At 44.6% G+C, this 27894-nt stretch overlaps 8 non-coding genes across 8 annotated transcripts; 6 read left to right on the top strand and 2 right to left on the bottom strand.

Moving 5' to 3' along the window:
* Positions 1-939: 939 nt before the first annotated feature.
* Positions 940-1013, bottom strand: trnat-agu (transfer RNA threonine (anticodon AGU)). The gene has a single exon. It is a non-coding gene; the product is annotated as a tRNA-Thr (tRNA).
* A 1174-nt stretch (positions 1014-2187) lies between these two features.
* On the bottom strand, positions 2188-2259 carry trnag-ucc (transfer RNA glycine (anticodon UCC)). Its single transcript has one exon. It is a non-coding gene; the product is annotated as a tRNA-Gly (tRNA).
* A 2246-nt stretch (positions 2260-4505) lies between these two features.
* LOC148642988 (U4 spliceosomal RNA) lies at positions 4506-4647 on the top strand. Its single transcript, XR_015929490.1, has one exon. It is a non-coding gene; the product is annotated as a U4 spliceosomal RNA (small nuclear RNA).
* Positions 4648-9861: 5214 nt separating this feature from the next.
* On the top strand, positions 9862-9935 carry trnai-aau (transfer RNA isoleucine (anticodon AAU)). Its single transcript has one exon. It is a non-coding gene; the product is annotated as a tRNA-Ile (tRNA).
* An 8681-nt stretch (positions 9936-18616) lies between these two features.
* On the top strand, positions 18617-18733 carry LOC148642986 (U5 spliceosomal RNA). The gene has a single exon (XR_015929263.1). It is a non-coding gene; the product is annotated as a U5 spliceosomal RNA (small nuclear RNA).
* A 226-nt stretch (positions 18734-18959) lies between these two features.
* Positions 18960-19101, top strand: LOC148642985 (U4 spliceosomal RNA). The gene has a single exon (XR_015929405.1). It is a non-coding gene; the product is annotated as a U4 spliceosomal RNA (small nuclear RNA).
* Positions 19102-20427: 1326 nt separating this feature from the next.
* On the top strand, positions 20428-20569 carry LOC148642984 (U4 spliceosomal RNA). Its single transcript, XR_015929483.1, has one exon. It is a non-coding gene; the product is annotated as a U4 spliceosomal RNA (small nuclear RNA).
* Positions 20570-23253: 2684 nt separating this feature from the next.
* trnas-cga (transfer RNA serine (anticodon CGA)) lies at positions 23254-23335 on the top strand. Its single transcript has one exon. It is a non-coding gene; the product is annotated as a tRNA-Ser (tRNA).
* Positions 23336-27894: the final 4559 nt, after the last annotated feature.

Genomic DNA, 27894 nt, shown 5'->3' with positions numbered 1-27894 from the left:
TGTCCCTTCTTCCAGACTCTACTTCTCTCTTGTAGTAGTACAGCAGACCTTTCCAGGTGAGCAGATCACAGAGTCCGAAATAAGCTTCCTCCATCAAACAAAGTACCTGAACATGACTCTGTCTTCATAAAAGCGCCCCTGTAATAAAGAGATTAAATCCAAAATCAAGAGGGCAGTTGCCTACTGAAATACAAGAAGTCATCAATTTTAACCTAGCAACACATTAAAGGCTGCATCTATACAAGTGCGATTCTAGAAATGCTCACCAGATTACGTTTTAAGAAGGAACTGTGCCTCAGGTTCCGCTGAGATCTTAACTCGGATGGCAGGATTCAGAGTCCGGAGTGCGGACTGATGGCGAACGGAGGGTCCACATACTGTGGATCCCTCAGTGATCTTCCGCGTATTCAAACCGCCAGCGTGTGACTCCCCTGTCCCTGTGACCTCATTGGTCTGCTCTCTCCTCTGTGCAGCCGAGCCCGACTCACGGTAAAGTGAAAAAAAAGATGCCCTCAACGTGAGATTTACTCTGGAGCGAGGATAGATGTTACCTTTTTATCATTGAACAGGATGTATGTGATGTGGCGACTAGGTTCAATTTTGTATCCTCTTTAAAAGATTAAGGACTGGGGTGAGTGTGATTTACCACCCTTTCAGCTAAGAACCCGACTTGCGCATCGTTTAAGCTGCATAGACTCGGTCGTTTAACTCTTCTCCATTAGCAGGGTTAAGGTTAAAGAAAAAAACATTGCTGACTTCTTTTTTTTTTGCCAGCCGCTAGCGCTGATTAGCAAGGCTTGTATTTCATGTTTTGCAAGTTGCATCCATTTTAAGAAAAACAAGTCGCGTTAAAGACAGGAAATGAATACTTGCATTTAATTAAGTCTAGCCGTAGGCGGTTGTCTGTAAGGACCAGTTCTGTTCGAGAAGACACAAAGAAGGCACCGCTGGGATTCGAACCCAGGATCTTCTGTTTACTAGGCAGGCGCTTTAACCAACTAAGCCACGGCGCCCCGGGAGTGCTGTCCTTTTGCAGCCACTTGGACACACCACTCAGACACATCTGCATTCGGTGTGTGCTCTGCCTGCTTGCTGAGCAAGTTGCCACCTTTACATACAATAGCAACATCGACACCAAGAGAAAGGATGACAAATGGCTCTTATCTGGAACTTTTCATGTCCAAGGAGCTCAATGTGCTTTCTGTGTACAACAGGGCCACTGAACTCCACACTGGCCACTGAACCACAGCAGTGGCTTGCTGGCTTGACATCTCCCAAGGAAAATGTTGAAATCACATGTGGAACAGGAAAATGACCCTCGAGTACGAGGGAAAAAAAAGAAAAAGATCATCTGGAGCGCGCCAACCCATGTCCGGACAGCCTAGTTTCGTCGACAAGGTGGCTGAGTGGTTAAGGTGATGGACTGCTAATTCATTGTGCTCCCCAGTCATGGGTTCAAATCTCATTCTCGTCGCTCTCCATGTCCGACACCTGTGCCTGTTTGACGTCGGCCCTCCTGTTGCTTGCTCCGGTGCTAGAGCCGTACATTTTCTAGCGGTGGCTGAACATGGTATAGTAGGCCAACGTCGGTATCGAGCAGTGACAGTAACAGTACTTACTGCGCCCCATAAGAAATCGTTTGTCCCTGTTCAAAAGAGATTGTGCGATGTCCTGCGGCGTTCGCAAAGCAAACCTTTGACAGTTTGAAAAGAGGAATTTATTCTGCTTCCTGTGCGTGCAGTAGTTACAAAGTTGAACGTCTTTACATGATCTGCTGCAGTTTTCAGTGGGCGGGCTTTGTCAGATGGCTTGAAAAAACGCACTGTGTTTCGGCTGAACTCCACACTCATGAGCAGTGTCCTGCATGTTTTCTGTGTATAGCTGTCTTTTAACGCATACAGAATTCATTTGAAATCATTGATTTCTCCAATTAACAAGGGTCCCTTTTTGAACCTGCGAGAAGCATTCTTTCAATGTAACGGATTTACTCCGGGGAAAGCCAGCATGACATTGAGAGTAGCTCAAGCTTTCAGCACCCATATCGGACTGCGTGTATGCAGACACCACTCAGAATCCCCTGTAAGATTCTCCCTCAATTCCGTTTTTCAGTGCTTTAGCTCTTTCAAAAGGCTTCGCTTTGCTAGTCACAATCCAAGGCTCATGATGGCATTTGAAAACATTCACCACTGCGTTGGCCGGGAATCGAACCCGGGTCAACTGCTTGGAAGGCAGCTATGCTCACCACTATACCACCAACGCATGCCCGCAGGAAGTCTGCAGGACACCACCAGAGAATGCTTTTTTTTAAATTTTTTTTATTAAACATAGAATTTACAAATACAAATACAACAAGAGGATCAGAGTCATGTACAAGAGAAAAAAAATGCAGCAGAAAAAAGCATTTAACTACCAGAGGTAATTAAGTAATTATGTGATCAAATTGTATATTTTACACGTATCATATTTTCCTTGCTTTAATATTTCTCAATTATTTATAAACTTTAGTTTCAACATGCATGCGTTTCCTGTAAAAAATAAAACTCAGCACACAGTTTTTCTTTTAACAACATTTCGAGTACCTCTGGCATTCATGAAAAAGACATACACAAAAGCAAATAACTAACTCTAAGACTGTCTAAACTATTGAGTTTTTCAAAGAACCAGAACTATAACAGTCCTTAACACTTAACTACACCATTCCAAACTAACACTAAAGAAACACTAGTATATACTGGTATAACAAATAAAACCAAACATAATCATTAACTGAGCAGTCACTGGGAGCAAATCTCCTTCCCGTCCACAAAGGCCCTCGCTCCCACAAAGTAGGCTCTCCTCCCCTCTCTTCTGGCAGCTTCAACCTGGGACCACAGCTGGTTCCTGGTACTCCTGTCCGCAGCAGACAGGTCCTCTGCAAACCTCAGTTTGTTCCCATTCAAATACTCATTCCCCCTCGCCGCTCGCCACAGCATGTCCCTCGCCGTCCTCTTGGTGAACTGTATTATAATCGATCTGGGGAGCACTTGCCCAGACATGTTCGCTCTCCCGAGCTTGTGAACAAAGTCAATGGCCGATATTACGTCCTCCTGGTCCGGCAGGGTCCTTTTACAGATACCCTTCACTGTTGCAACAAGGTCCTTATCACGTTCCTCTTTAACTCCAAATAATTTTAAATTTCATCATCGACGGTATCTATCTACATCGTTCACTTTCAATTCAAGTTCTTTAATATGCTTTTCTTGTTTGGTATTTACTTGTTTAAGAACTTTTACTTCACTCTTTAAGTCTTCAACCTCTTTAAACACACAGTCCATGGACTTTTTAAGACTTTCGATTGCGACTGTATTAGATCAAGTCATTTCCTTCAGCTCACCCATGCTCTGTGCCATCATGTTGAAGATGTTGGTCTGGAGCTCCTCCAGCGTCAGGTCGCCCCTTCCTCTCTTGGCTGCCGGGGTTTTCACAGGTGTGCTGGGCAGGGACTCCGGCTCTTCCTCTGGCAGCTGAGTCTCACTTGGGCTGCGAGCGCTCGCGTACGAGCGCATCTCCAGCACTCTTTCCACGTCCCCTCCAGCTGCTTCACTTTTCCCTTTAGTTGCCATCAATTTTCTTGTAGTGCTATACATATACGATTGAGGTATCTTAGAGTTCTCCTTCGAAGACCCAGCACTCTCTTTTCTTTTCCCAGTGTTACTCATATCGAAATTCTTAAACCTAAAAAAAATCGTTTTTTTTTCTTTCAATTATAACTGAAGTTTAAACAAGTAGTGTTAAGTCCTTATTTTTCTGTAGTCAAAAAAAGCAAAAATTAACATTCAGGTCATGAAAAACTCAAAAAAAATCCTCAACCACTAAACTTTACCTCCCACCTGAGCGCCATCTTGAACGCCCCTACCACCAGAGAATGCTCAAGATTTCGGAAGCTGTCTCCGGGACGTGCTGATTCCACACATCCTGAATAAATCATGATATTGTTAGTTGCTGTAGCTAGACGTTCAAATGAGTTTCATGGCCAGATGGACTGTTTCCTCCAGCGGTATAGTATTGCAGTGAGACAGCACGATGCCTGCAAGACTATGTCACGCTAAACGCCACAGATTGTGTTTGTCCGTTCGTGTCAGTCATCCTGCAGCCACGGGAAGTGGGACACAAACATGCCGCAATGCTTTCAAGACGTTAGGATTTGTTTGTGCAACATCCGAGAAGAGTACTTGTGGCTTGAATGTGAACTGTACGTGCCCACCCCCTTTCCTCTGTAGTGCATGAGTTCCTCCCGGCATGCCCTTCGTCATTGTTCTGTCATCTTGTATTTAAAGGGTTGTATTTCTGCTGCTGAAAAGAATCAACGGGTTTCTTTGTTCCCAACGGAGCCCTTGTCTGTCATGAAATTCTTCAAAACCTCAAGCTAGAAGAAGACGACAAATATGAAGCGTTACAGCAACGACATGCCATGAGACGATTGATAACGATTTCCATAGGATCCCGGCGGTTGCCTGGCAACCGTCAGCTTTGCGCAGTGGCAGTATCGTAGCCTGTGAGGTTTAGCCGAGGCGGGATTATTGCTAGTTGAAAACTTTTCCCAATACCCCGCTTCCGCCGGTTTGCAATACAATCAGCGAAAGCTATTTTTGACAGTCTCGTTAGAGACTGAGCAAGGTGTTTAAAGACAGATTTGGTCATGGTGACATCATGGTAGAAAGAAGCGAGCTTGTTCCCAGTGGGCATTGATTCGTCGAATATACGTATATTTACGGCGAAATTACGGCTATACGTATATATACGTCGCCTCGACGTATAATCAACGTCGAATTGCAACCGTAAAATTGACGACATTAACAAACGCATATATAACGTCGAAAACACATCTAACACAGTGCCTGAGGCTTTTTACTGTATGTATCGTGTGTGCCGCAACTAGGAGTATACGGCACTCTGCACAGTGTACGAAGTAAATTATTTTCGCAGCAATTAATTTACATGTGTATAATAAATATAGTAAATATAATAAATTAATTACTGCGAAAATAATTTACTTCGTACACTGTGCAGAGTGCCTTATACTCCTAGTTGCGGCACACGATACATACAGTAAAAAGCCTCAGGCACTGTGTTAGATGTGTTTTCGACGTTATATATGCGTTTATTCATGTCGTCGATTTTACGGTTGCAATTCGACGTTGATTATACGTCGAGGCGACGTATATATACGTATAGCCGTAATTTCGCCGTAAATATACGTATATTCGACGAATCAATGCCCACAGCTTGGCATACAAGGGTTTTGCTGAGGGGGTCTTGCCACCTGCCTGAAAAAAAACAGTAAAATGTTTGAGTGCCTATAGAGTTTCTATTTTTATTTTCTTGACAAAAGTTGATACCATTTCCTGGACACCCCGTCCCCCATCAGTGTGCGGTGCCCGAGGAAAAATCTGTAGGGGGGCGTCTGAAATTCTGAGGGGGGAGTGATATTTCGGTTGAAACGGAGCTGTACGGTGCAGCTACCCAAATGAAATCTCGCAGCTATGCCATTGATTAGTGCTTCATGATAGAAGATAACGACTAGCAATCTGGTATTTGCGATGAAGTTCAGTTTCACATTTTTCGTCACTCTCACGGTTTGTATTGCCTGGAGCGAAAAGTACCATAAGTGTTCATTTTTGCAGCTACATGGACGTTCTGAATCGTTAAGAAAAAAATGTTGTAAAACCAACAGAAAGCACAGACTGCTATAACTAGTCCTAGTTATATAACGATTTTAAATATAATGATAAACTACTGCAAGGAATCGGTCCACCTGAGCAAACAGGATCGTAATGTTGACATTCAATAATATGTGCAGTTCCTGGACGGATAGCCCTCCTGCCCATCAAACAGACTGAGTGACTGTTCGTGTCATTTAGTGTTGTCTGACCATTGACAAAGTACAACTATTTTTTTAGGGCGCAAATTAAGTTAGGTAAAACTTTTTGCCCAAAACTGAAGGGGCGACATTCCCCCCTCCCCCCGTGATGCCAGGCCTGTCCCCATCCTATTCCATAATGTCATTATATATAATACCATACAACAGTGACCGATCCTTACTAACTGCATGCGTTAAAATTGCACATCAGCTCATAGCAGGGGGCACATAGCCGCGATGTATTATCAATGTTAAATTTCAACCATAATATCGACAACATTAATAAACGCATACGTTGAGAAAATATCGAACCCAGCATATTTTCCGGTTATATACCACAATGCATTGCTAGTATTCGTTGGTCACCATTTTGGACACGTTTTTCAAACGTAGAAGTATATCCGCAAATATCTCAGCAATCCTCTTTTGACGAGTAAGTATGAACAATAATAATACTATCTGAATACATACAGATCTTTCTTAATATTATTTTGATTAAAATAGTATGTGAATAAGCAAAAAAATGGCACATAAAATAGTGTGAATGGGGAAGATGACACAAAATCGTTTTGCCATTTCTCTTATTCTTATTCTATGTTGTACTTTCAAACTTTGGGTACTCTTTAATTAGGACAGACTTTATTGCTCAACTGCTATGATGCAAGCCAAATTTTATACATTGATTTCAGCTTTGAGCTTAGTAAACCGTTCATTTTTTAGATTATACTAAAGAAGATATTAATCATCATTTATTTGGGAAGTAATATTATATAATTTTCTCCTAGCTGCGGTGCTGAAGTCCCACCCTACATCAACAGAAAAAGAAATAAAGGAGCACGCAATGTGTTACTTGAAGAATGCATATGCAAGGCAGGGGGCCAGGAGATCTGGACTCTGAAAATAATAGGTTTTTGGTTCTAACAGGACAATTAGACAGGGTTTGCAAATAGTGGACAAAAATCGTCTTAACTTCCATTGTAATATTTTTTTTTCTTGGAAATATAGAAGTTGTACATTTTAAAATGTATATTTGAATCAAAATGTGGTTTTGAGTTAGTGTGTTAATGTAATTAGTTTTGTGTTTGTCATTACTATACTGTATATTGCCATGTTACCAGAATTTGTAGCTGAAGTTTAAGACTAGTTGTGTTTTTTATGATTATTGCCCATATGTTGATTGTTGATTGATTGTATACAATGTATAATTTGAAATACATATGTTTCAGGTGTGAATGTGTATTTTCAGAATAAATTTCTAAACCTAATCATTGGCTTGGTTTACTTGTTTCTACACCTATAAAATCTATCTTTGATGTATAATAGACCTCTACCCATATACGTATAATAGACCTCTAAAGTTATGCGTATAATAGACCTCTAACCATATACGTATAATAGACCTCTAAAGTTATCCGTATAAAAGACCTCTAACCATATACGTATAATAGACCTCTAAAGTTATCCGTATAATAGACCTCTAACCATATACGTATAATAGACCTCTAAAGTTATACGTATAATAGACCTCTAACCATATACGTATAATAGACCTCTAAAGTTATACGTATAATAGACCTCTAACCATATACGTATAATAGTCCTCTAAAGTTATCCGTATAATAGACCTCTAAAGTTATCCGGAACTCCAACCATATATGTATAATAGTCCTCTAAATTTATCCGTATAATAGAACTCCAACCATTTATGTATAATGAACGTCTAAACATAGACGTATAACTTTAGACGTACATTAGAATTTCATTCTAGACGAATTGTAGACCACATTTAGACGTCTAAGGTATGCGTTTAATAGACGTATATTATACGTCTTTTGCCCACTGGGTTACGTCTCAACAGAAACGCTCTTTAGCTCTTTCAGCGTTATGCAGAGAACAGCGTCTGTCGAGATCACTTTTGAGTCAGCGCGAAACGCCGTGTGCTGTCAGTTTGATTTCATATTGCTCGTAGCGGCGCCCGGCTTTTGTCTGTCAAACGTTAGGTTGCGCTTCTTCATGCTGCATCGTCGGCATGAGTGGAGCTTTATAAACGTCTGTACTTACTGCGCCCCATAAGAAATCGTTTGTCCCCGTTCAAAAGAGATTGTGCGATGTCCTGCAGCAAACCTTTGACAGTTTGAAAAGAGGAATTGATTCTGCTTCCTGTGCGTGCAGTAGTTACAAAGTTGAACGCCTTTACACGATCTGCTGCAGTTTTCAGTGGGCGGGCTTTGTCAAATGGCTTGGAAAAACGCACTGTGTTTCGGCTCGGGAAACATCATGAGCAGTGTCCTGCATGTTTTCTGTGTATAGCTGTCTTTTAACGCATACAGAATTCATTCGAAATCATTGATTTCTCCAATTAACAAGGGTCCCTTAAAGGATGAGTCAAAGTAACGTCTAATCGGATTAGTTTCCTTAGAGCTGGTTCAGAGTTTGCTCAAGAGTTTACCTTTCACAGATGCGCAAAGAAGAATGTTGGGGGTGCACGCTTCAAGGCGCCTTACAGCTGTAGGGAGTGATTCGAGGCGATTCATGGCGTGTGCTCGTTCCCTTATACCGTACGCCCCGGGGTGTAGTGCTACGATGACGTACAATACCGCTTGGGCACGTAACGGCGTTATATGCGAGTGCGGGACGTGAGGGTTTTCGTTTGTTCGTTTTGTTTTGCTCTGCTTTGCTTTGTTTTGCTTTCCATCGCGTTGGTAAGAGCGTAAATAAAAAGGCGATTCCTGCATCTACCACTAATGTAAGAGCTATTTCAAGTGCGACGTGGTGCGGCTTTTCAAATGCTTGTGGGCATTTCTCTGTTGTTGATTCTTTTTTTGTGTGTAACAAAGTGGCATTTTCATGTCCGGACGGGGAGACTTTATCATTCCGACATGAAGCCACCCTTAAGTCCTCTGAGGCGTGTCTGTCTGCAAGGCTTGTATTGTGGAAATGTTTTTTTGAAACGGAGAACGACTTTGAAATAGGCTTCCGCCGGCGCCTCGCGATCCAGGTAAGATTGTAGCAAGAACGCAGCGGCAGCGGGGCTTGCTGTAGTCATGGCCGAGTGGTTAAGGCGATGGACTAGAAATCCGTTGGGGTTTCCCCGCGCAGGCTCGAATCCTGCCGACTACGTTGTCCGCCTCCAGTTGGTGTGTTCCAGCGCAAGCAAAGAAGCGCACCTCTTTGCTGTTTCTGGTGGTTTTAAAACACCCAATCGCTTGTACCCGCTGCCTTGGAAATAAATTCTTCAGCGTCCGTGAATGGCATTTTGCAGCTGGAAGCAGATGTCGACGCGTTTTGCACAGAGCACCAAAAAAGCGTCTTTTTTGAAGGCCCAGGCACTAAGCATTGGTGGTTCAGTGGTAGAATTCTCGCCTGCCACGTGGGAGGCTCGGGTTCGATTCCTGGCTAATACAGTGGCTTTTGCAGCGAACGGCTCCATCACTTGCATCCCCTTGCAACATGCAATTGAAATCCCACTGAAGCTAAGCAGGTGTGAGTCAGGTCAGTACCCGGATGAGGGTGAGCTACAGGAAAAAACAAAGCTTTCAGCTGGAAGCGGTGTTAATGGTGCCGGCGGGGGGGGCGCTCACCCTGAGGTCTGTGCGGGTCCCAGTGCCCCAGTATAGTGACGGAGATGCTGTGTTGTAAGAGGGCGCTGTCTTTTGGATGAGATGTAAAACCGAGATCACAGCGCTCTGTGGTCATTAAAAATGACCACCAAAACCTTTGACAAAAGCTTTTGGTAATTGATGGTCTTCAATAATGCTTCTCCTTTAGGTACATTTTAAATCAGCTGAAAAATGCTGTGAAATGGGGGGGCACTTCAGGCCAGTGTAGGATTTGGGTTACAAGAACCATGAAACTGCACGAGAAAGCCCGTACACTGAATTACACGGCTTTCTATTCAAAGGAGGGCAAAAGAAATTCCCTGAGATCGATTTTTTGCAGCACAGAGAGGATTACTGTCATGAGGCCGGTTAGCTCAGCTGGTTAGAGCGTGGTGCTAATAACGCCAAGGTCACGGGTTCGAGCCCCGTACGGGCCAGGTCCTTTTCTCCTCTCTTACCAAAGCTGTTAGGTTCCTTTCCGTGGTGAGATGGGTTGTCATGCAACGCTGCCACATAGTGCCGACAGACAAGAGTGTTGCGGGAGAAGAGAAAAGTGTTTGAAGATTTAAGAGTGTCTTAGGTGGAGCCAAAATCAAGTGTCACAAATGCAAGTGGGAGGTTTTCCAATGTTTAATATGGTAAAAATAAGCGGAAGTTATCTGCCGGTCATGGCACAGTCTGCCATGCTTTTGTCAGATACTGTAAAGTGGTGTCGAACTGGAGCCTCACCATTTGCATATGTGAGGCTCCAGTTATACATCGAGTGTCACATTAAATGACAAAAATGAAGAGAGTTAAAGCAGCTGGAGAGGTTTTCTTACAACTTTTGAGCTGACACAGTTTTGGAAAATGTTTCCTTCACGCTGCACTGTACAACATAGGCAGCCAAGAGTCTCCAAAACAAAACAGAATTGACAGATAGGAGAAAATTCCCACTCGTCCTGAAGTTCCCAAAATCCAGCAGGTGGATTTTGGGAATGGCATACAGACCCCTGGCACAAGTGGTCTGTGCCAGGGGTCTGTATGCCGTTAACCATGCCGCTTAACCCAGTAGCACCACCACAGTCTTAAAGGAAACCGGTGTAACAACATGTCCGGGTAACTTTTTCCATTCACCCGCAGCCCTTTGTGTAAGATGTGCCACATATGTGGCGTTTTTATCATAGTTATCATAGTTTTCTGATTTTGACCATTTAGATTTAATTGATTGTTGTGTTGAAAAGTCTTTTATTTTTATCACAGTGTAGTTTTCTGATTTTGAGATATGGAGCATTGGCGTTATTCACACAGCAGCTGTATCGACGAGCGGTGAAAAAAGTGTGGTGGAAACGTCGGACCCTAAGGTGGTGACTGCATCGGAGACGGCTGTTAAGACGCTGATCAAAACCAAACGTGTCAAGCCTTCGGAGAGAAATAATAACACGCCTAAAGACTTGGTGTTTGGTGATGTGGGAGACTCAGTGCGGTATATTGCACAGTTAGTATCAAAGGTGGGCACTAATGAGGTGGATAAAAAGCGGGGTTTAGAGAATCTAAGAGCCGCTTTAGCAAGTGTACATTCAGTGTTTCCAAAACTGATCCAGGTTTACGCCGCTAGACTCTTAGACGTTTTTTCTAAAGAAGATGCTGATCTAACCTCTGGATTTCGTTACCTGATAATGCTATTTCATGGTGCACTGGCGAAGACCCACCGGGATAAATGACTAAACATGTGCATGGTGCAGTCCAGAGAATATTGGATGAACTTTCTCCAAACATTGGGGCGAATGATTTTGTACAGCTGCGTTTGACTGCGGGTGGTTTTAACAAACCCTTGTTCTCACGCAGGAGACAACCCGGAGAATTAAATGCTGCTGATTTTTTAAGCCACATCTCAGACCTCTTACAGAGCCACACAGAAATTCTCACCGATGACAGCCTCCGATTAGTGGTGACGATAGTTAGGAATATGCAGGGGGGTGCCCGTCGAAGATTTAAATCCGTTCTGGGTAATTGCTCAGAAAAAAGCGCACCTTATCGACTTACATTACACGGGCGGTAATCTGTGTTTCACCGGGAGTGTGTACGGTTTGTTGAATGAAGGTTGTACCAATGGGGAAATGTTACAGGGCGCTAAACGAATGCACAAAGAGTTGGGTTTTTCAGAGAATCAGAAAATGAGTTTGTCAGACATTACCGCTTTTGAAAAACATTTAAAGGTGGTCATTAAAATTTTGTACCACGACCAGGGTGATTGGAAATATTTTACAACGGGGCCCACACCACCTAATTCTAAAATACTTTTTGTTCTACTGCATGAAGAGCATTTTTATGGGGTTTTAAATATTAAAGCTTTTGTGGGGGCGGCATATTTTTGCACTAACTACCATGCGGCGTATAGCCACAAGAACGCACACGCCTGTGTTAAAGCTTGTAAAACCTGTTTAGATCCCCAGTGTTGCGAAATTGATGCAGAAATTCAGAATTGCCCGGCCTGTAAGGTCTTTTGTCGTAGCTCTCAATGTTTGGCGAGACACTTTCGGAATGCAGCGACGGGTGTTAGTAAGTGTGAGCGCAGGGTCTTTTGTGAGAAATGTGAGGTTTATAACCTCTCTAGTCACAAATGTAAAGAGAAACTGTGCTCGCATTGTAACAACGTGATCGACACCCCTGACACACATTTGTGCTACATACTGCCTTTGGACAACCCCAAAATTTCAAACAAGTACATTTTTTTTTACTTTGAATGCATGCAAGAAACGGGGACACACATACCAAATTACATCCATGCCCTTCATATTAACAATAAACGAAGCTGGGAATTTTATGGTGAAACTTGTCTAAAGGATTTTGTGTGTAAATTTATCGATAGACGTTTCAAAAACCATACATTCATATCGCACAATGGCAAGGGATATGACAATTACCTAGTAATCAGACAGTTGTAAGATGAAAAGATGGACGTTGAACTAATTAATCAGGGTGGTAAGATAATGTGTATGACCGTAAAAGCTCTGAACATCAGATTTATCGATTCTTTAAACTTTCTACCTATGAAATTAAGCAAACTGTCGGCCGCCATGGGGTTCCCCGGGGGTAAGGGTCATTTTCCACACTTGATGAACACTTCAGAAAACCAAAATTATGTCAGCCCGATGCCGCCGCCAGAACTTTACGGCGTTAACTACATGCTGCCGAGGGAGAAAGCCGAGTTTTTGGTTTGGTATGAAGAATGCAAGGGAAGTGTGTTTAACTTACAGAGAGAGTTGAAACGTTACTGCCAGTTGGATGTGGCAATTCTAAGAGAAGGCTGTGTCAGGTTTTGGGACGAGGTCATGAATATGACCAGACAGACACGCGTGACTGAGTCAGGGGCCGCCTGCGTTGTGTGCATCGACCCCTTTCAGTTTGTGACCATCGCTAGTGTCTGCATGGCCATGTTCAGACTTATGTTTTTACAGGAAGAGACGATAGCGTTGCTACCCCATGACAATTACCACCACCAGCAAAAACGATTTTCTACACCCAGCATTCAGTGGCTTATGTACATCGAACACACAGAGCCCGTTAAAATCCAACACGTGTTAACCACGGCCGGTGAGTTCAAGGTTGGTCAAAGCTGAAAGCTCAAAGCTGAAATAAATGTATAAAATTTGGCTTGCATCATAGCAGTTGAGCAATAAAGTCTGTCCTAATTAAAGAGTACCTAAAGTTTGAAAGTACAACATAGAATAAGAATAGAGAAATGGCAAAACGATTTTGTGCCATCTTCCCCATTCACACTATTTTTATGTGCCATTTTTTGCTTATTCACGTACTATTTTAATCAAAATAATATTAAGAAAGATCTGTGTGTATTCAGATAGTATTATTATTGTTCATACTTACTCGTCAAAAGAGGATTGCTGAGATATTTGCGGATATACTTCTACGTTTGAAAAACGTGTCCAAAATGGTGACCAACGAATACTAGCAATGCATTGTGGTATATAACCGGAAAATATGCTGGGTTCGATATTTTCTCAACGTATGCGTTTATTAATGTTGTCGATATTATGGTTGAAATTTAACATTGATAATACATCACGGCTATGTGCCCCCTGCTATGTGCTGATGTGCAATTTTAACGCATGCAGTTAGTAAGGATCGTACTGTTGTATGGTATTATATATAATGACATTATGGAATAGGATGGGGACAGGCCTGGCATCACGGGGGGAGGGAGGAGTGTTGCCCCTTCAGTTTTGGGCAAAAAGATTTACCTAACTTAATTTGCGCCCTAAAAAAATAGTTGTACTTGGTCAATGGTCAGACAACACTAAATGACACGAACAGTCACTCAGTCTGTTTGATGGGCAGGAGGGCTATCCGTCCAGGAACTGCACATATCAGTGTCGTTATTGAGTGTCAACATTACGATCCTGTTTGCTCAGGTGGACCGATTCCTTGCAGTAGTTTATCATTATACTTAAAATCTTTATATAACTAGGACTAGTTATAGCAGTCTGTGCTTTCTGTTGGTTTTACAACATTTTTTTCTTAACGATTCAGAACGTCCATGTAGCTGCAAAAATGAACGCTTATGGTACTTTTCGCTCCAGGCAATACAAACCGTGAGAGTGACGAAAAATGTGAAACTGAACTTCATCGCAAATACCAGATTGCTAGTCGTTGGCCAATTGGGTGAGATCTTAGAAAACTTTTAACTGTCCCATAAATTGCAGGGCATGTGTCAGAGAGTGGGACGTCCAGCTTGGGTCTGACACCCCACACTCTGAACACCTCCCTACCTACCCAGAGCCTGGAAAAATAAGTCCAGGTACGCGCTGCAGGCGCTGTTGCAAAGCCTCTCAGCACAGAGGCCAGGAAAATGCACAGCAGCTTCGTAGCAATATCTGGGACAGACTTCCCCCCTGAGGGTAGCGGCCTGTACATTATTTCCCTTCTGAGTCTTTCCTGCTTCCCACCCCATAGAAATTGAAACATCAATCTCCTCAGCACCGCCGCAACACGGTGTGGGATTGGGAAGGTAGAAGCCAGAAAATTCAAGACAGGCAAGAGCTCGGCTTTGATGACCAGCACCTTCCCTGTCATGGTGAGGTCTCGGTCTTTCCATTGCATCAGTTTTTTGTTTAAGATTGGCAATTTGTTCTGCCAATTTACTGTTCCCATCTCTTCTCCAAAATACACCCCCAGGACCTTAATTCTCTTCTCTTGCAGCCTGAGATCATGTCCTTCTTTTGGCTCCCTCCAGTTCTGATAAAAAATCTCACTCTTATATTTGTTAATTTTTGCAGAGGAAGCCAAAGAGAACCGATCACAGCACTGCAGAGCTCTGCTAATTGAGGCATTGTCAGAGAGGAGCAGGGTGACGTCATCCATGTATAGAGATGTCTTTACCTCTCCTCCCCCACTTCCAGGCACTGGTATCCCATTAATGGCTTGATCCTGGCGCAAGGCACAGGCTAAGGGCTCCATAGCCAAAACGAATAACAAGGGGGATAATGGGCAGCCCTGCCTCACCCCTGAACAGACTTCAAAGGGGCGTGATCTATTGCCATTAACCATGACTCTGCTGTTGCTACCTGTGTACAGCAGGTTAATCCACTTTCTCATGATGGGGCCAAACTTCATGTGCTCAAGTCCCGATGTTAAGTACTGCCGGTTTAGGAGGTCAAAGGCCTTTTCTAGGTCTACACCTAAAATGCACAGAGGGAGGGAGCGATCCTCCGAGTACAGACAGACATCCCTCAACAAGGCCAGGTTGTCGCTCATCAGGCGTCCTGCTATCCTACAAGTCTGTTCTTTCCCTACCAGTGAGGCCACTACATTTTGTAGGTGCAGGAAAAGGGCTTTGGGCAGGATCTTAGTGTCCACGCCTAACAGGCTGAGGGGTCTCCAGTTCTTTATGTCATTCTTTGCTCCTTTCTTAAACAAGAGAGAGATAGTGCCTTCTCTTAAGGAGTCAGGCAGCAATTCTGTCTTATAGCTTTCCTCGAATAGGAGCAGTAGCGGATCCTGAAGCAGATCCCAAAAGGTGCAATAAAATTCTTTAGGGAGCCCGTCAGCACCCGGAGTTTTCCCCTTCTGTAAGCTCTCCATAGCCTGTCTCAGCTCTTCTACTGTCAAATCCCTCTCAAGTACTTCCCTATCTTCTTCACTCAAAACGTTTTCTAGCTTTGAGGTAAAAAAATGAATTTCTTCATCATCCTTTAACTCTGTAGAGCTGTACAGTCTTGAGTAGAAGGCCTCGGTGCAGGAGAGGATAGCACTCGGCTCTGTTCTCTCTCGTCCCTCCTCATCAACTACACTTTCCATGACAGACTTGGAGCCTACCACTTTCCTGAAAAAGAAGCGAGTACACTTCTTATTTTCTTCCAAGAACTGCACTCTGCTTCTTAACAGCACTCCTCGACTACTTTCTTCGGCTATGCTCCGGATGTCCTTTTTTAAAAGGGTGATATCCTCGAGCACATCGAAGCCACTGTGCAGCATTGTGTAGAGACGCTGCAGCTGCCTCTGTTTCCTGGCTAGCACTCCTCTCCGTCTGGCAGCAGCCTTCCTTCCCTCAGCCATGAAAAAGGCCTTTGTCCTCATCTTCACCTCCTCCCACCACTCTCCTACTGACCCGTACAGACACTGCAAGGACAGCCACTGTGATAGTTTCTCCTTGTAGCGGGATACTACCCCCTCGTTCTCTAGCAGCTTTGTGTTGAGTTTCCAGAGGCCTGGGCCAAAGACAGTCCCGCCCTGGAGTTCCACTCTACACCCTAAAGCCTGATGATCTGAGAAGAAGACAGGCTGAAGAGTGACCCCAACAACTTTCACTCTCTCTGAGACAAAGCAATAGTCAATTCTGGAGCTGCTATTCCTCCCTGACCATGTACATCCTGCTGTTGTGGGATATATACATCTATATGTGTCTGAGAGTTTAAAGTCTTGAACTAAGTTTTGCAGGGCCAGTGAGCTGGAATCCAATTTTATCGGAGAGCTAGACTGCCTGTCTGTGTGCTCTAAGATACAATTAAAATCCCCTCCCACTATCACGTCTGTGCTACTTAACAATAGGGGAGAGAGTGCCTTGAGTAGCTCCACCCTTCCTCCCACGTCAGTAGGACAATACACATTGATTAGCCGCAGGTTAACGGTCCCCCATTCCACATCCACACACAGCAACCTGCCATCTATGACCCTCTGAATACTTTTCAATTTGAAAGCCCATCCTTTGAAAAGAATGGCCACGCCAGAGGCTCTGTTGTTATTGTCCCCTGACCAAACAGAAGGCCCTTTATCCCACCTATCTTCAAAGCTTTTATACCTCTCTTGATAGGCTAAAGCACACTCCTGCAACATCAACACATCTCCCTCTCTCTGCTGGAGGTAATCAAAGACACACTGGCATTTAACTCTGTCATTGATACCTCTGGTGTTAAGAGAAATTATGTTTAGAGCCATATTACATAAGAAAGTGGAACCAGTCTTTACAAAACACATTTCTCTTCGGTCTCACCTGTTACCTTCTTCTTTTTCTTTTTCTTCTTACCAATTTCCTGCCAGCCATCCTCTGAATGAGCCTTCATCAGGGTGGCAGCAGTAAAAGCGTTCACCGAGTCCATTTCAAGGAAGGGGGTAGAAGGAGGGGTGGAGGGGTTCCAGCTGTCCCCATCGCCATGCTCTCCTTCCTCCTCGCTCGGGGAGAAAACAGAGTCATTTTTCCTTTTCCTCAAGTCCAGCTCCTGGGAGCACTGAGGGGAAAGGGGTGCAGCCGATGCACCAGTCTCCTCTTCCCCCTCACCCACCAGCTGTTGCAGATCCTCCGTGACGGACTGGATGGAGGAGAGGAGGGCATCTGTAGCACTTGTAGAGTCTGAGAAAAGCAGCTCCGCTGAATCCTGGGTATCGTCGCTGGACCCGCTCCACCGGGGGGCCCCACACTGGCCCTCGTTCTGAGGAGCAGGAGTGGGGGAGGGGTCCTCGCTGTTCTCTGGGGTTTTCAAACCCTCGTGCTTGTCTGGTGCAGTCTGCGGTTGTGGGAGCGTAGTGGATTTCTCTTCCACCGGCCCCGGAGCCACAGCAGGACTGATCCTGGCTGGAGGCTGAGACTCTTTGTCCAACAAGGGTTCTTTGTTTGACTTGTTGTTTGCTTTGGCTTTTCGGGCCGGTTTGGCTGAAACAAGCACTGCCTCATCCTTTCTCATTTTGAGTTTATTGGCGTAGGTGTGAGGGCAGTTCTTAAAAACGTGTCCTTTCCGAGCCACATAAATTGCACTTTGGCAGCATTGAACAGTCAGAGGCTAAATGTCCCTGTTTGCCACAGGTCTTGCAGCATTTCACAGTGCAGGACGATGCCAGGTGTCCCACAGCACCACAGCGCCGACACACCTTTGGTTGTCCCACATAAAAAACATAGCCATTGCAGGCGCCCAGCCGGATTGTAGAGGGCAGGTGCCTTAAGCCTCCATTTACATTGTCCGGTAGCAAGCGAACCTCGAATTTCCTTGCTCCTGTTTTTATACCGTCAACATCTCTAACCTCAGTTCCATGGTGGACAGTGCAGTACTGCTTAAGCCAGGTGTGAATGTCCTCCGTCTTTGCCAGTTCCGAGAACATAACAACATGCACCGTTTTCCTCTCTCTCTGTGTCAGAGGCTGCAAGCTGATCTTCTCAAGGGCAGGAACTTTCCCTCTTTTTGCCTCAAACACATCCACGCATTGTTCAAACAGAGAATAGGTAGCAAAAAACCTCAAATGCTTTCTGACCTGGGAGAGCGAAGATGAAATCCAAGTGCCGAGGTTCAAAGCCAAGTTCCTTCTGTAACACTTTTCTGCTGAACTGCATACGATCCATGAAGAGGTCATCCAAAAGCTCAAAACGTACAGCATTCTTGCGGGATCCAAAGGTTGCCATCTCAAACTGCAAAACAAACACTGCTTCCACAAAACAAGAAAACAATCCAACTACTCCAACTACAGGCTGATCAAGGTATCTCCCCTGCCAGGTAAGCCGAGAGCCGCAGGCGATGAGCCCGGAGCTGAACGGGCCCCACTGGCTCGTTTGTAAGGCCAGGTGCATTGCCAACCACGACCGGCAGGGCAGAGGCCTTGAAGGCGGCCTGGGCTCCTGCAGCTGTCCAGCCACGCACTCTGGTTTCTCTTCATCTCGTACAAATCTTTTGCCTTTTACTAAAGATTTCCATGGAGAGGAGCATGAATGAGTTCCATACAATTTTTGTGCTTCCCTGCCTTTGGGTGGGGCGCAGCTGGGCTGGTCAAAGAGAGAAAACAAAACCGCTCACAATCGCTCTTATTACGGCGACTGTGGCCGTCTGCTCTGCGAGTCCTCGGTCTCCGCCTGTCTGATTGGCGCTCTTTTCTTTGGGGGGCGGGAAGTGTCCGGCCGCAAATATGAAGCATTACAGCAACGACATGCCATGAGACGATAACGATTTCCATAGGATCCCCGCGGTTGCCTGGCAACCGTCAGCTTTGCGCAGTGGCAGTATCGTAGCCTGTGAGGTTTAGCCGAGGCGCGATTATTGCTAGTTGAAAACTTTTCCCAATACCCCGCTTCCGCCGGTTTGCAATACAATCGGCGAAAGCAATTTTTGACAGTCTCGTCAGAGACTGAGCAAGGTGTTTAAAGAGATTTTGTCATGGTAACATCATGGTAGAAAGAAACAAGCTGGTTACGTCTCAACAGAAACGCTCTTTAGCTCTTTCAGCGTTATGCAGAGAACAGCGTCTGTCGAGATCACTTTTGAGTCAGCACGAAACGCCGTGTGCTGTCAGTTTGATTTCATATTGCTCGTAACGGCGTCCGGCTTTTGTCTGTCAAACGTTAGGTTGCGCTTCTTCATGCTGCATGTCGGCATGAGTGGAGCTTTTTAAACGTCTGTACTTACTGCGCCCCGTAAGAAATCGTTTGTCCCCGTTCAAAAGAGATTGTGCGATGTCCTGCAGCGTTCGCAAAGCAAACCTTTGACAGTTTGAAAAGAGGAATTTATTCTGCTTCCTGTGCGTGCAGTAGTTACAAAGTTGAACGTCTTTACACGATCTGCTGCAGTTTTCAGTGGGCGGGCTTTGTCAGATGGCTTGAAAAAACGCACTGTGTTTCGGCTCGGGAAACATCATGAGCAGTGTCCTGCATGTTTTCTGTGTATAGCTGTCTTTTAACGCATACAGAATTCATTCGAAATCATTGATTTCTCCAATTAACAAGGGTCCCTTTTTGAACCTGCGAGAAGCATTCTTTCAATGTAACAGATTTACTCCGAGGAAAGGCAGCATGACATTGAGAGTAGCTAAGCTTTCAGCACCCGTATTGGACTGCGTGTATGCAGACACCGCTCAGAATCCCCTGTAAGATTCTCCCTCAGTTCCGTTGTGCAGTGCTTTAACTCTTTCAAAAGGCTTCACTTTCCTAGTCACATTCCAAGGCTCATCGAACCCGGGCTGTTTCCTCCAGCGGTATAGTATTGCAGTGAGACAGCACGATGCCTGCAAGACTATGTCACGCTAAACGCCACAGATTGTGTTTGTCCGTTCGTGTCAGTCGTCCTGCAGCCACGGGAAGTGGGACACAAACATGCTGCAATGCTTTCAGGACGTTAGGATTTGTTTGTGCAACATCCGAGAAGAGTACTTGTGGCTTGAATGTGAACTGTACGTGTCCGCCCCCTTTCCTCTGTAGTGCATGAGTTCCTCCCGGCACGCCCTTCGTCATTGTTCTGTCATCTTGTATTTAAAGGGTTGTATTTCTGCTGCTGAAAATAAGCAACGGTTTTCTCACAACGCCCTTTGTTCCCGACGGAGCCCTTGTCTGTCATGAAATTCTTCAAAACCTCAAGCTAGAAGAAGAAGACGACAAATATGAAGCGTTGCAGCAACGACATGCCATGAGACGATTGATAACGATTTCCATAGGATCCCCGCGGTTGCCTGGCAACCGTCAGCTTTGCGCATTGGCAGTATCATAGCCTGTGAGGTTTAGCCGAGGCGCGATTATTGCTAGTTGAAAACTTTTCCCAATACCCCGCTTCCGCCGGTTTGCAATACAATCGGCGAAAGCAATTTTTGACAGTCTCGTCAGAGCGTGACATAGTCTTGCAGGCATCGTGCTGTCTAACTGCAATACTATACCGCTGGAGGAAACAGCCCGGGTTCAATGAGCCTTGGAATGTGACTAGGAAAGTGAAGCCTTTTGAAAGAGGTAGTCGACGCTTTTTTAACAGAGCACCAAAAAAGCGTCTTTTTTGAAGGCCCGGGCACTGAGCATTGTTGGTTCAGTGGTAGAATTCTCGCTTCCCACGCGGGAGGCTCTGGTTTGATTCCCAGCCAAAGCAGTGGCTTTTGCAGCGAGCGGCTCCATCACTTGCATCCCCTTGCAACTCGCAACTGAAAACCCACTGAAGCAAAGCAGGTGTTATCCAGGTCAGTACCCGGATGAGGGTGAGCTACAGGGAAAAACAAAGTTTCCAGCTGGAAGCGGTGTTAATGGTGCCAGTGGGGGGGCGCTCACCCTGAGGTCTGTGCGGGTCCCAATGCCCCTGCATAGTGACGGAGACGCTGTGTTGTAAAAGGGCGCTGTCTCTTGGATGAGATGTAAAACCGAGGTCACAGCGCTCTGTGGTCATTAAAAATGACCACCAAAACCTTTGACAAAAGCTCTTGGTAATTGATGGTCTTCAATAATGCTTCTCCTTTAGGTACATTTTAAATCAGCTGAAAAATGCTGTGAAATGGGGGGTCACTTCACGCCAGTGTAGGATTTGGGTTACAAGAACCATGAAACTGCACGAGAAAGCCCGTACACTGAATTACACGGCTTTCTATTCAAAGGAGGGCAAAAGAAATTCCCTGAGTTCGATTTTTTGCAGCACAGAGAGGATTGCTGGTTAGCTCAATTGGTTAGAGCGTGGTGCTAATAATGCCAAGGTCGTGGGTTCGATCCCCGTATGGGGCAGGTCCTTTTCTCCTCTCTTACCAAAGCTGTTAGGTTCCTTTCCGTGGTGAGAGGGGTTGTCGTGCAATGCTGCCACATAGTGCCGACAGACAATTAAATGACAAAAATGAAGAGAGTTAAAGCAGCTGGAAAGGTTTTGTTTCAACTTTTGAGCTGACACAGTTTTGGAAAATATTTTCTTCACGCTGCACTGTACCACATAGGCAGCCAAGAGTCTCCAAAACAAAACAGAATTGACAGTCATATAATGTCCATTAACCCCGGTTTTAAACACAGCATCATGTCTGCCATCATAAGAATATGAGTCCAATATTTTAGAATATAGTCAGAATGTCTTCTAACCTTACCTGTGGTGTCTTTAATCCCTATTGCTCAATGCATGGTGTACGTACTGCATACATGTGTCTTGAGAATGAGGAATGGGCCCCTGAGACATTTACCTGTTTCACAAATGATCGTATTTTACTAGAGATTCTGTTTGGGATTCAGATGTGCATTCGGACAGCAATTCCTTTCAAGAAATGATACGTTCTGGATGAGGTCAAAGGTGCTGGAACACTGTATTTAGGATGTGTTTGCAGTGATTGTGTCTCCTGCTTCAACGCAGTGATATATAGATGTGCTCCTGTAATTTATTGGTACAAGCCCAGGGCAGTAAGCAGTCTGAGGATTTATTTCCAGACGGCATAGAGCAGTGAAGCAGTGAAGTAGTGCAACACACTGGATCATTATATTATTAGAATCTATTCTACTTAAATTATTACATTATACACAACTTGAGCTCTCAGCACCGTACTGAGCCCAGGTGTTTTTCTAAAGCTGTCAGGTGCAGTTCATTTACATGAAGGAAATCTCTTACTGGGTACGATTACAATGCAGTAAGTAGCACAGGCTACTTAGGGAGTAGGCTGATGTGTTTAAAAACAACCAGAGCCAGGCAGGAGTCGAACCTCCAAACTTCTAATACATAATCAGACGCATTATCCATTGCACCACTGGCCCTGGTGTGATACTGCAGGACTGTAACGCAGTGAGCTTAGCACTGCAACTAGTAAAATATTACCCCCAGTCCATTCTTTTCCAAAAGTGAGAAACACCTGTTTTCTACATTTTGTCTGTTTTAAAACCATATCTCTTTAAACCAAACCAAGAGTTTGTCTTTTGCACTGACATTCTGATTCATTTCGATTTCAAAGAAAAAAAAAACATTACCTTCCAAAGCATCGTAAAATTGTCCCTTCCTCCAGACTCTACTTCTCTCTTGTAGTAGTACAGCAGACCTTTCCAGGTGAGCAGATCACAGAGTCCGAAATGAGCTTCCTCCATCAAGCAAAGTACCTGAACATGACTCTGTCATCATAAAAGCGCCCCTGTAATAAAGAAATTAAATCCGAAATCAAGAGGGCAGTTGCCTACTGAAGTTCAAGAAGTCATACATTTTAACCTAGCAACACATTAAAGGCTGCATCTATACAAGTACGATTCTAGAAATGCTCACCAGATTACGTTTTAAGAAAGAACTGCGCCTCAGGTTCCGCCGAGATCTTAACTCGGATGGCAGGATTCAGAGTCTGGAGTGTGAAATGATGGCGCACGGAGGATCCACATACTGTGGATCCCTCAGTGATCTTCTGCGTGTTCAAACCGCCAGCGTGTGACTCCCCTGTCCCCCTGACCTCATTGCTCTGCTCTCGCCTCTGTGCAGCTGAGCCTGACTCATGGTAAAGTGGAAAAAAATATGCCCTCAACGTGAGATTTACTCTGGAGTGAGGATAGTTGTTACCTTCTTATCATGCGGCGATGATGAACTCGCTGTAGTCGTGGCCGAGTGGTTAAGGCGATGGACTCGAAATCCGTTGGGGACTCCCCGCGCAGGTTCGAATCCTGCCGACTACGGCATCTGCCGCACGTCTCCTTGTGCCTGCGCGGCAAAGGCGAAGTGCTGGTTCTCTTTTCCTGGTACTATAAAAATGCTAAATCGCTTGGTCCTGCTTCCATGGAAATGAGTTCTTCAGATAACCACACATCTTGCGTTCGCACCTCTGGTGTTCTACTTATGCCTTTGAAAACCTAATGAATAAAACTGAAAACCGACACAATATGTAGGTGCTTGTAAAGCACGCATTAAAGAACTGTTAACAGCAAGGGTTTCAGTGGGTTAACTGAGGAGAAGGCGTGATCGCTAATTGTTGACTTTGTATTTGGTGTTAGAAACATTCTTACTGTGCATGACGTGCAACAAATTTAGCCACAGAAATTGCATCATGCTTTCATGTATGGTATTGCAGACACCAACGTTGCCTAGATAGAAAACCGAAATAGCCGTGGGTTTGCTTGCTGGTCTGAAGGATCTCTCTTCGAATCTCTATCATTTGTCAATTGAAGAAAAAGGTGCTGCAATCTGATAAGTTCAGAATCAAACCCGCAGCTGTTGTTCGACTTTATTTCTTGACTAATTACAACTGAGTGTCGCATGAGCAGTTACGTAAACTTGTCTGATATATTTGAACACAAATGCCGTTCTTCAATTAAAACTAACAGTACATTGTCAGGGACATTCAGTTCTATACAAACAAGAGACAGACAAGAGAATATTTCTACCTTTCATGTGGACTACGTGTTGACTTAATGATCGGAATAATTGAAAAGTTCAGGTTCATAGCCGATGCAGTGCGTGCTAATTAGAACAACAGCAATGCTGAGCTCTCAGCACCGTACTGAGCCCAGGTGATTTTCTAAAGCTGTCAGGTGCAGTTAATTTACATGAAGGAAATCTCTTACTGAGTACGATTACAATGCAGTAAGTAGCACAGACTACTTAGGGGAGTAGCCCGATGCGTTTAAAAACGACCCGAGCCAGGCAGGAGTCAAACTTACAATTTCCTGATCCGTAGTCAAACGCGTTATCCATTGCGCCACTGGCCGTCGTGTGACACTGCAGCACCGCAACCCGGTGAGCTCAGCACTGCAACTAGTAAACTATTACCCCCGGTCCATTCTTTTCCAAAAGTGAGAAACACCTGTTTTCTACATTTTGTCTGTTTTAAAACCATATCTCTTTAAACCAAATTAAGAGTTTGTCTTTTGCACTGATATTCTGATTCATTTCGATTTCAAAGAAAAAAAAACCTACCTTCCAAAGCATCATAAAATTGTCCCTTCTTCCAGACTCTACTTCTCTCTTGTAGTAGTACAGCAGACCTTTCCAGGTGAGCAGATCACAAAGTCCGAAATGAGCTTCCTCCATCAAGCAAAGTACCCGAACATGACTCTGTCTTCATAAAAGTGCCCCTGTAATAAAGAAATTAAATCTGAAATCAAGAGGGCAGTTGCCTACTGAAGTTCAAGAAGTCCTCAATTTTACCCTAGCAACACATTAAAGGCTCATCTATACAAGTACGATTCTAGAAATGCTCACCAGATTACGTTTTAAGAAGGAACTGCGCCTCAGGTTCCGCCGAGATCTTAACTCGGATGGCAGGATTCATTGTCCGGAGTGCGGACTGATGGCACATGGAGGGTCCACATACTGTGGATCCCTCAGTGATCTTCCGCGTGTTCAAACCGCCAGCGTTTGACTCCCCTGTCCCCGTGACCTCATTGCTCTGCTCTTGCCTCTGTGCAGCCAAGCCCGACTCACGGTAAAGTGAAAAAAATATGCCCTCAACATGAGATTTGCTCTGGAGCGAGGATAGATGTTACCTTTTTATCGTTGACCAGGATGTATGTGATGTGGCGACTAGGTTCAATTTTGTATCCTCTTTAAAAGATTAAGGACTGGGGTGAGCGTGATTTACCACCCTTTCAGCTAAGAACCCGACGTGCGGTCCGTTTAAGCTGCATAGACTCGGTCGTTTAACTCGTCTCCGTTAGCAGGGTTAAGGTTAAAGAAAAAAAACATTGCTGACTTCTTTTTTTTTTGCCAGCCGCCAGCGCTGATTAGCAAGGTTTGTATTTCATGTTTTGCAAGTTGCATCCATTTTAAGAAAAACAAGTCGCGTTAAAGACAGGAAATGAATACTTGCATTTAATTAAGTCTAGCTGTAGGCGGTTGTCCATAATGACCAGTTCTGTTCGAGAACACAGAACAAAAAAGGCACTGCTGAGATTCGGACCCAGGATCTCCTGTTTACTAGGCAGGCGCTTTAACCAACTAAGCCACGGCACCCCGGGAGCATTATCCTTTTGCAGCCACTTAGACACACCACTCAGACACATCTGCATTCGGTGTGTGCTCCGCCTGCTCGCTGAGCAAGTTGCCACCTTTACATACAATAGCAACATCGACACCAAGAGAAAGGGTGACAAATGGCTTTTATCTGGAACTTTTCATGTCCAAGGAGCTCAATGTGCATTCTGTGTACAACAGGGCCACTGAACTCCACACTGGCCACTGAACCACAGCAGTGGCTTGCTGGCTTGACATCTCCCAAGGAAAATGTTGAAATCGCATGTGGAACAGGAAAATGACCCTCGAGTACGAGGGAAAAAAAAGAAAAAGATCATCTGGAGCGCGGCAACCCATGTCTGGACTGCCCAGTTTCCTAGATGAGGTGGCCGAGTGGTTTAGGCGATGGACTGCTAATCCATTGTACTCTGCACGCATGGGGTCGAGTCCCATTCTTGTCACTCTCCGTGTCTGACATGTGTGCCTTTGGCCCTCCTGTTGTTTGCTCCAGTACTAGAGCCGTACATTTCCTAGCGGTGGCTGAACATGGTATAGTAGGCTAACGTCAGTATCGAGCAGTGACAGTAACAGTATTTACGTGCCGCTGCTGCCAAGTGGCTCTGGTTTGAGACTGCGTTTTCACTTACTTGCAGCGCAAACGGAGAAAGCGATTTTTGACAGTCTCTCGAGAGACTGCGCTAGGTGTTTAGGGATAGACTTTGTCAGTTCCCCCTGGGATGATGGCCTCTCAAATAGTTTGTGATTCCTCTAGACGTTTATACACTTGAAGCCTGCTTCATGGCTTAAATCCAAGCTAAGGAAACGAGTTGGAGGTCTGATGCAGAACTGCGAATTCAATGAACGGGAACACTACAGTACATTGCACTGTGTGTGTGAGGAAAGCTGCCCCCTTCTGTCCCTTGTCGACCGAACAGAGGACTGTAAAGGATACCGCCAAGAAACTTTAGGATGCTGGTTGGAATCCAGCTCCAAAGAGGCCCCTTTGGGTGTTATGTCATCAAAAAGTAAGAACAGCGAATCTCCCTTTGATCAAAAGCGCAACAGAACTGTTTTCCGTGGAGCAGGTTTCAGACCAGTAGACCTGTTTTATTCGTAGGGCAGGGCGCATTCCCAAACGCGAATCTCATGTTTTAGAAATGCTTTGGGCGGCGTGAAGTGAAAATAAGAAATGGGCTCCAGATGCACATGGAAGCAATCAAGTGTTTCATCCGAGCTGTTTCAAAGACTGCTCAAGAGCTTTCCTTTTACAGAGGCGCAACGATTAATGATGGGGGTGCACCCTTCAATGCGCCTTACGACTCTAGGGAGTGATTGAGACGTACGTAGCGTGTGCTCATTTCCCTCTATTCCCCGTGTTGCAGTGATAGGATGACATAAATTCCTGCTTCGACACGTAACGGCATTATAATCAAGTGCAGGAGCTGAGGGCTTTAGTTTTGTTTCGTTTTCCATGGCGTTCGTAAGCGCGCAAATCAAAAGCAATTCCTGCGTCTAACAGGAATGTAAATGCTTTGGAAAGTGCAGTGTGGTGCAGCTTGTAAAATCCTTGTCCACATTTGTGGTTTGTTGATGTTTGTTCGGTCTGCCAAAGTTGCATTTTGACATCCGGACGGGGATACTTTATCAACGATAAACTTCTGGAGTGAGTTTGCTGCACTGAAAGTAAAGGGGCCGAATAATTTTGCACGCCCCACTTTTCATTTTTTTATTAGTTAAAAAAGTTTCAAAAATCCAATAGATTTCGTTCCACTTCACAATTGTGTCCCACTTGTTGGTGATTCTTCACATAAAATAAAAAATTTATATCTTTATGTTTGAAGCCTGAAATGTGGCAAAAGGTTGAAAAGTTCAAGGGGGCCGAATACTTTCGCAAGGCACTGTATTTGCATTAGTTAAGTCTTTTCCTTAATTGCCTGATGATCGTAAAGAATTTAGAAGAAAGGCAAGCGCCTTGTTCTTGATTGTCTTAAGCCTAATTACAGTGACATAACCTTGTTGCTAGATCATATTGTTCCTAAAGGTTTACAACGTCCTCTAAAAAGGAGGAGGCAGATTGGCGGATACGTGACCCAAATGATGAAGAAGTATCCATCTAAATTAAACCACACGGACATGGAGAGGAAAAGTTAGGCGGCCGCTTCTAAAAAGAGGTAAGGACTCCTCTTTTCTAAAAAGTCCCTTGTCCTCTCCATGTTGCTGTGGTGGGTTCAGGGTTTTCCTGAAGCTGAAGCGAGTACAACAGAAAAATGAGTTAATGGTGTATGTG

The sequence above is a fragment of the Lepisosteus platostomus genome, chromosome 22 (genome assembly GCF_059453375.1).
Source record: "Lepisosteus platostomus isolate fLepPlt1 chromosome 22, fLepPlt1.hap1, whole genome shotgun sequence".
Taxonomy (NCBI): Eukaryota; Metazoa; Chordata; class Actinopteri; order Semionotiformes; family Lepisosteidae; genus Lepisosteus; species Lepisosteus platostomus.
Note: the sequence above shows the minus strand (reverse complement) of the source record. Positions and strands in the feature narration are given on the sequence as shown.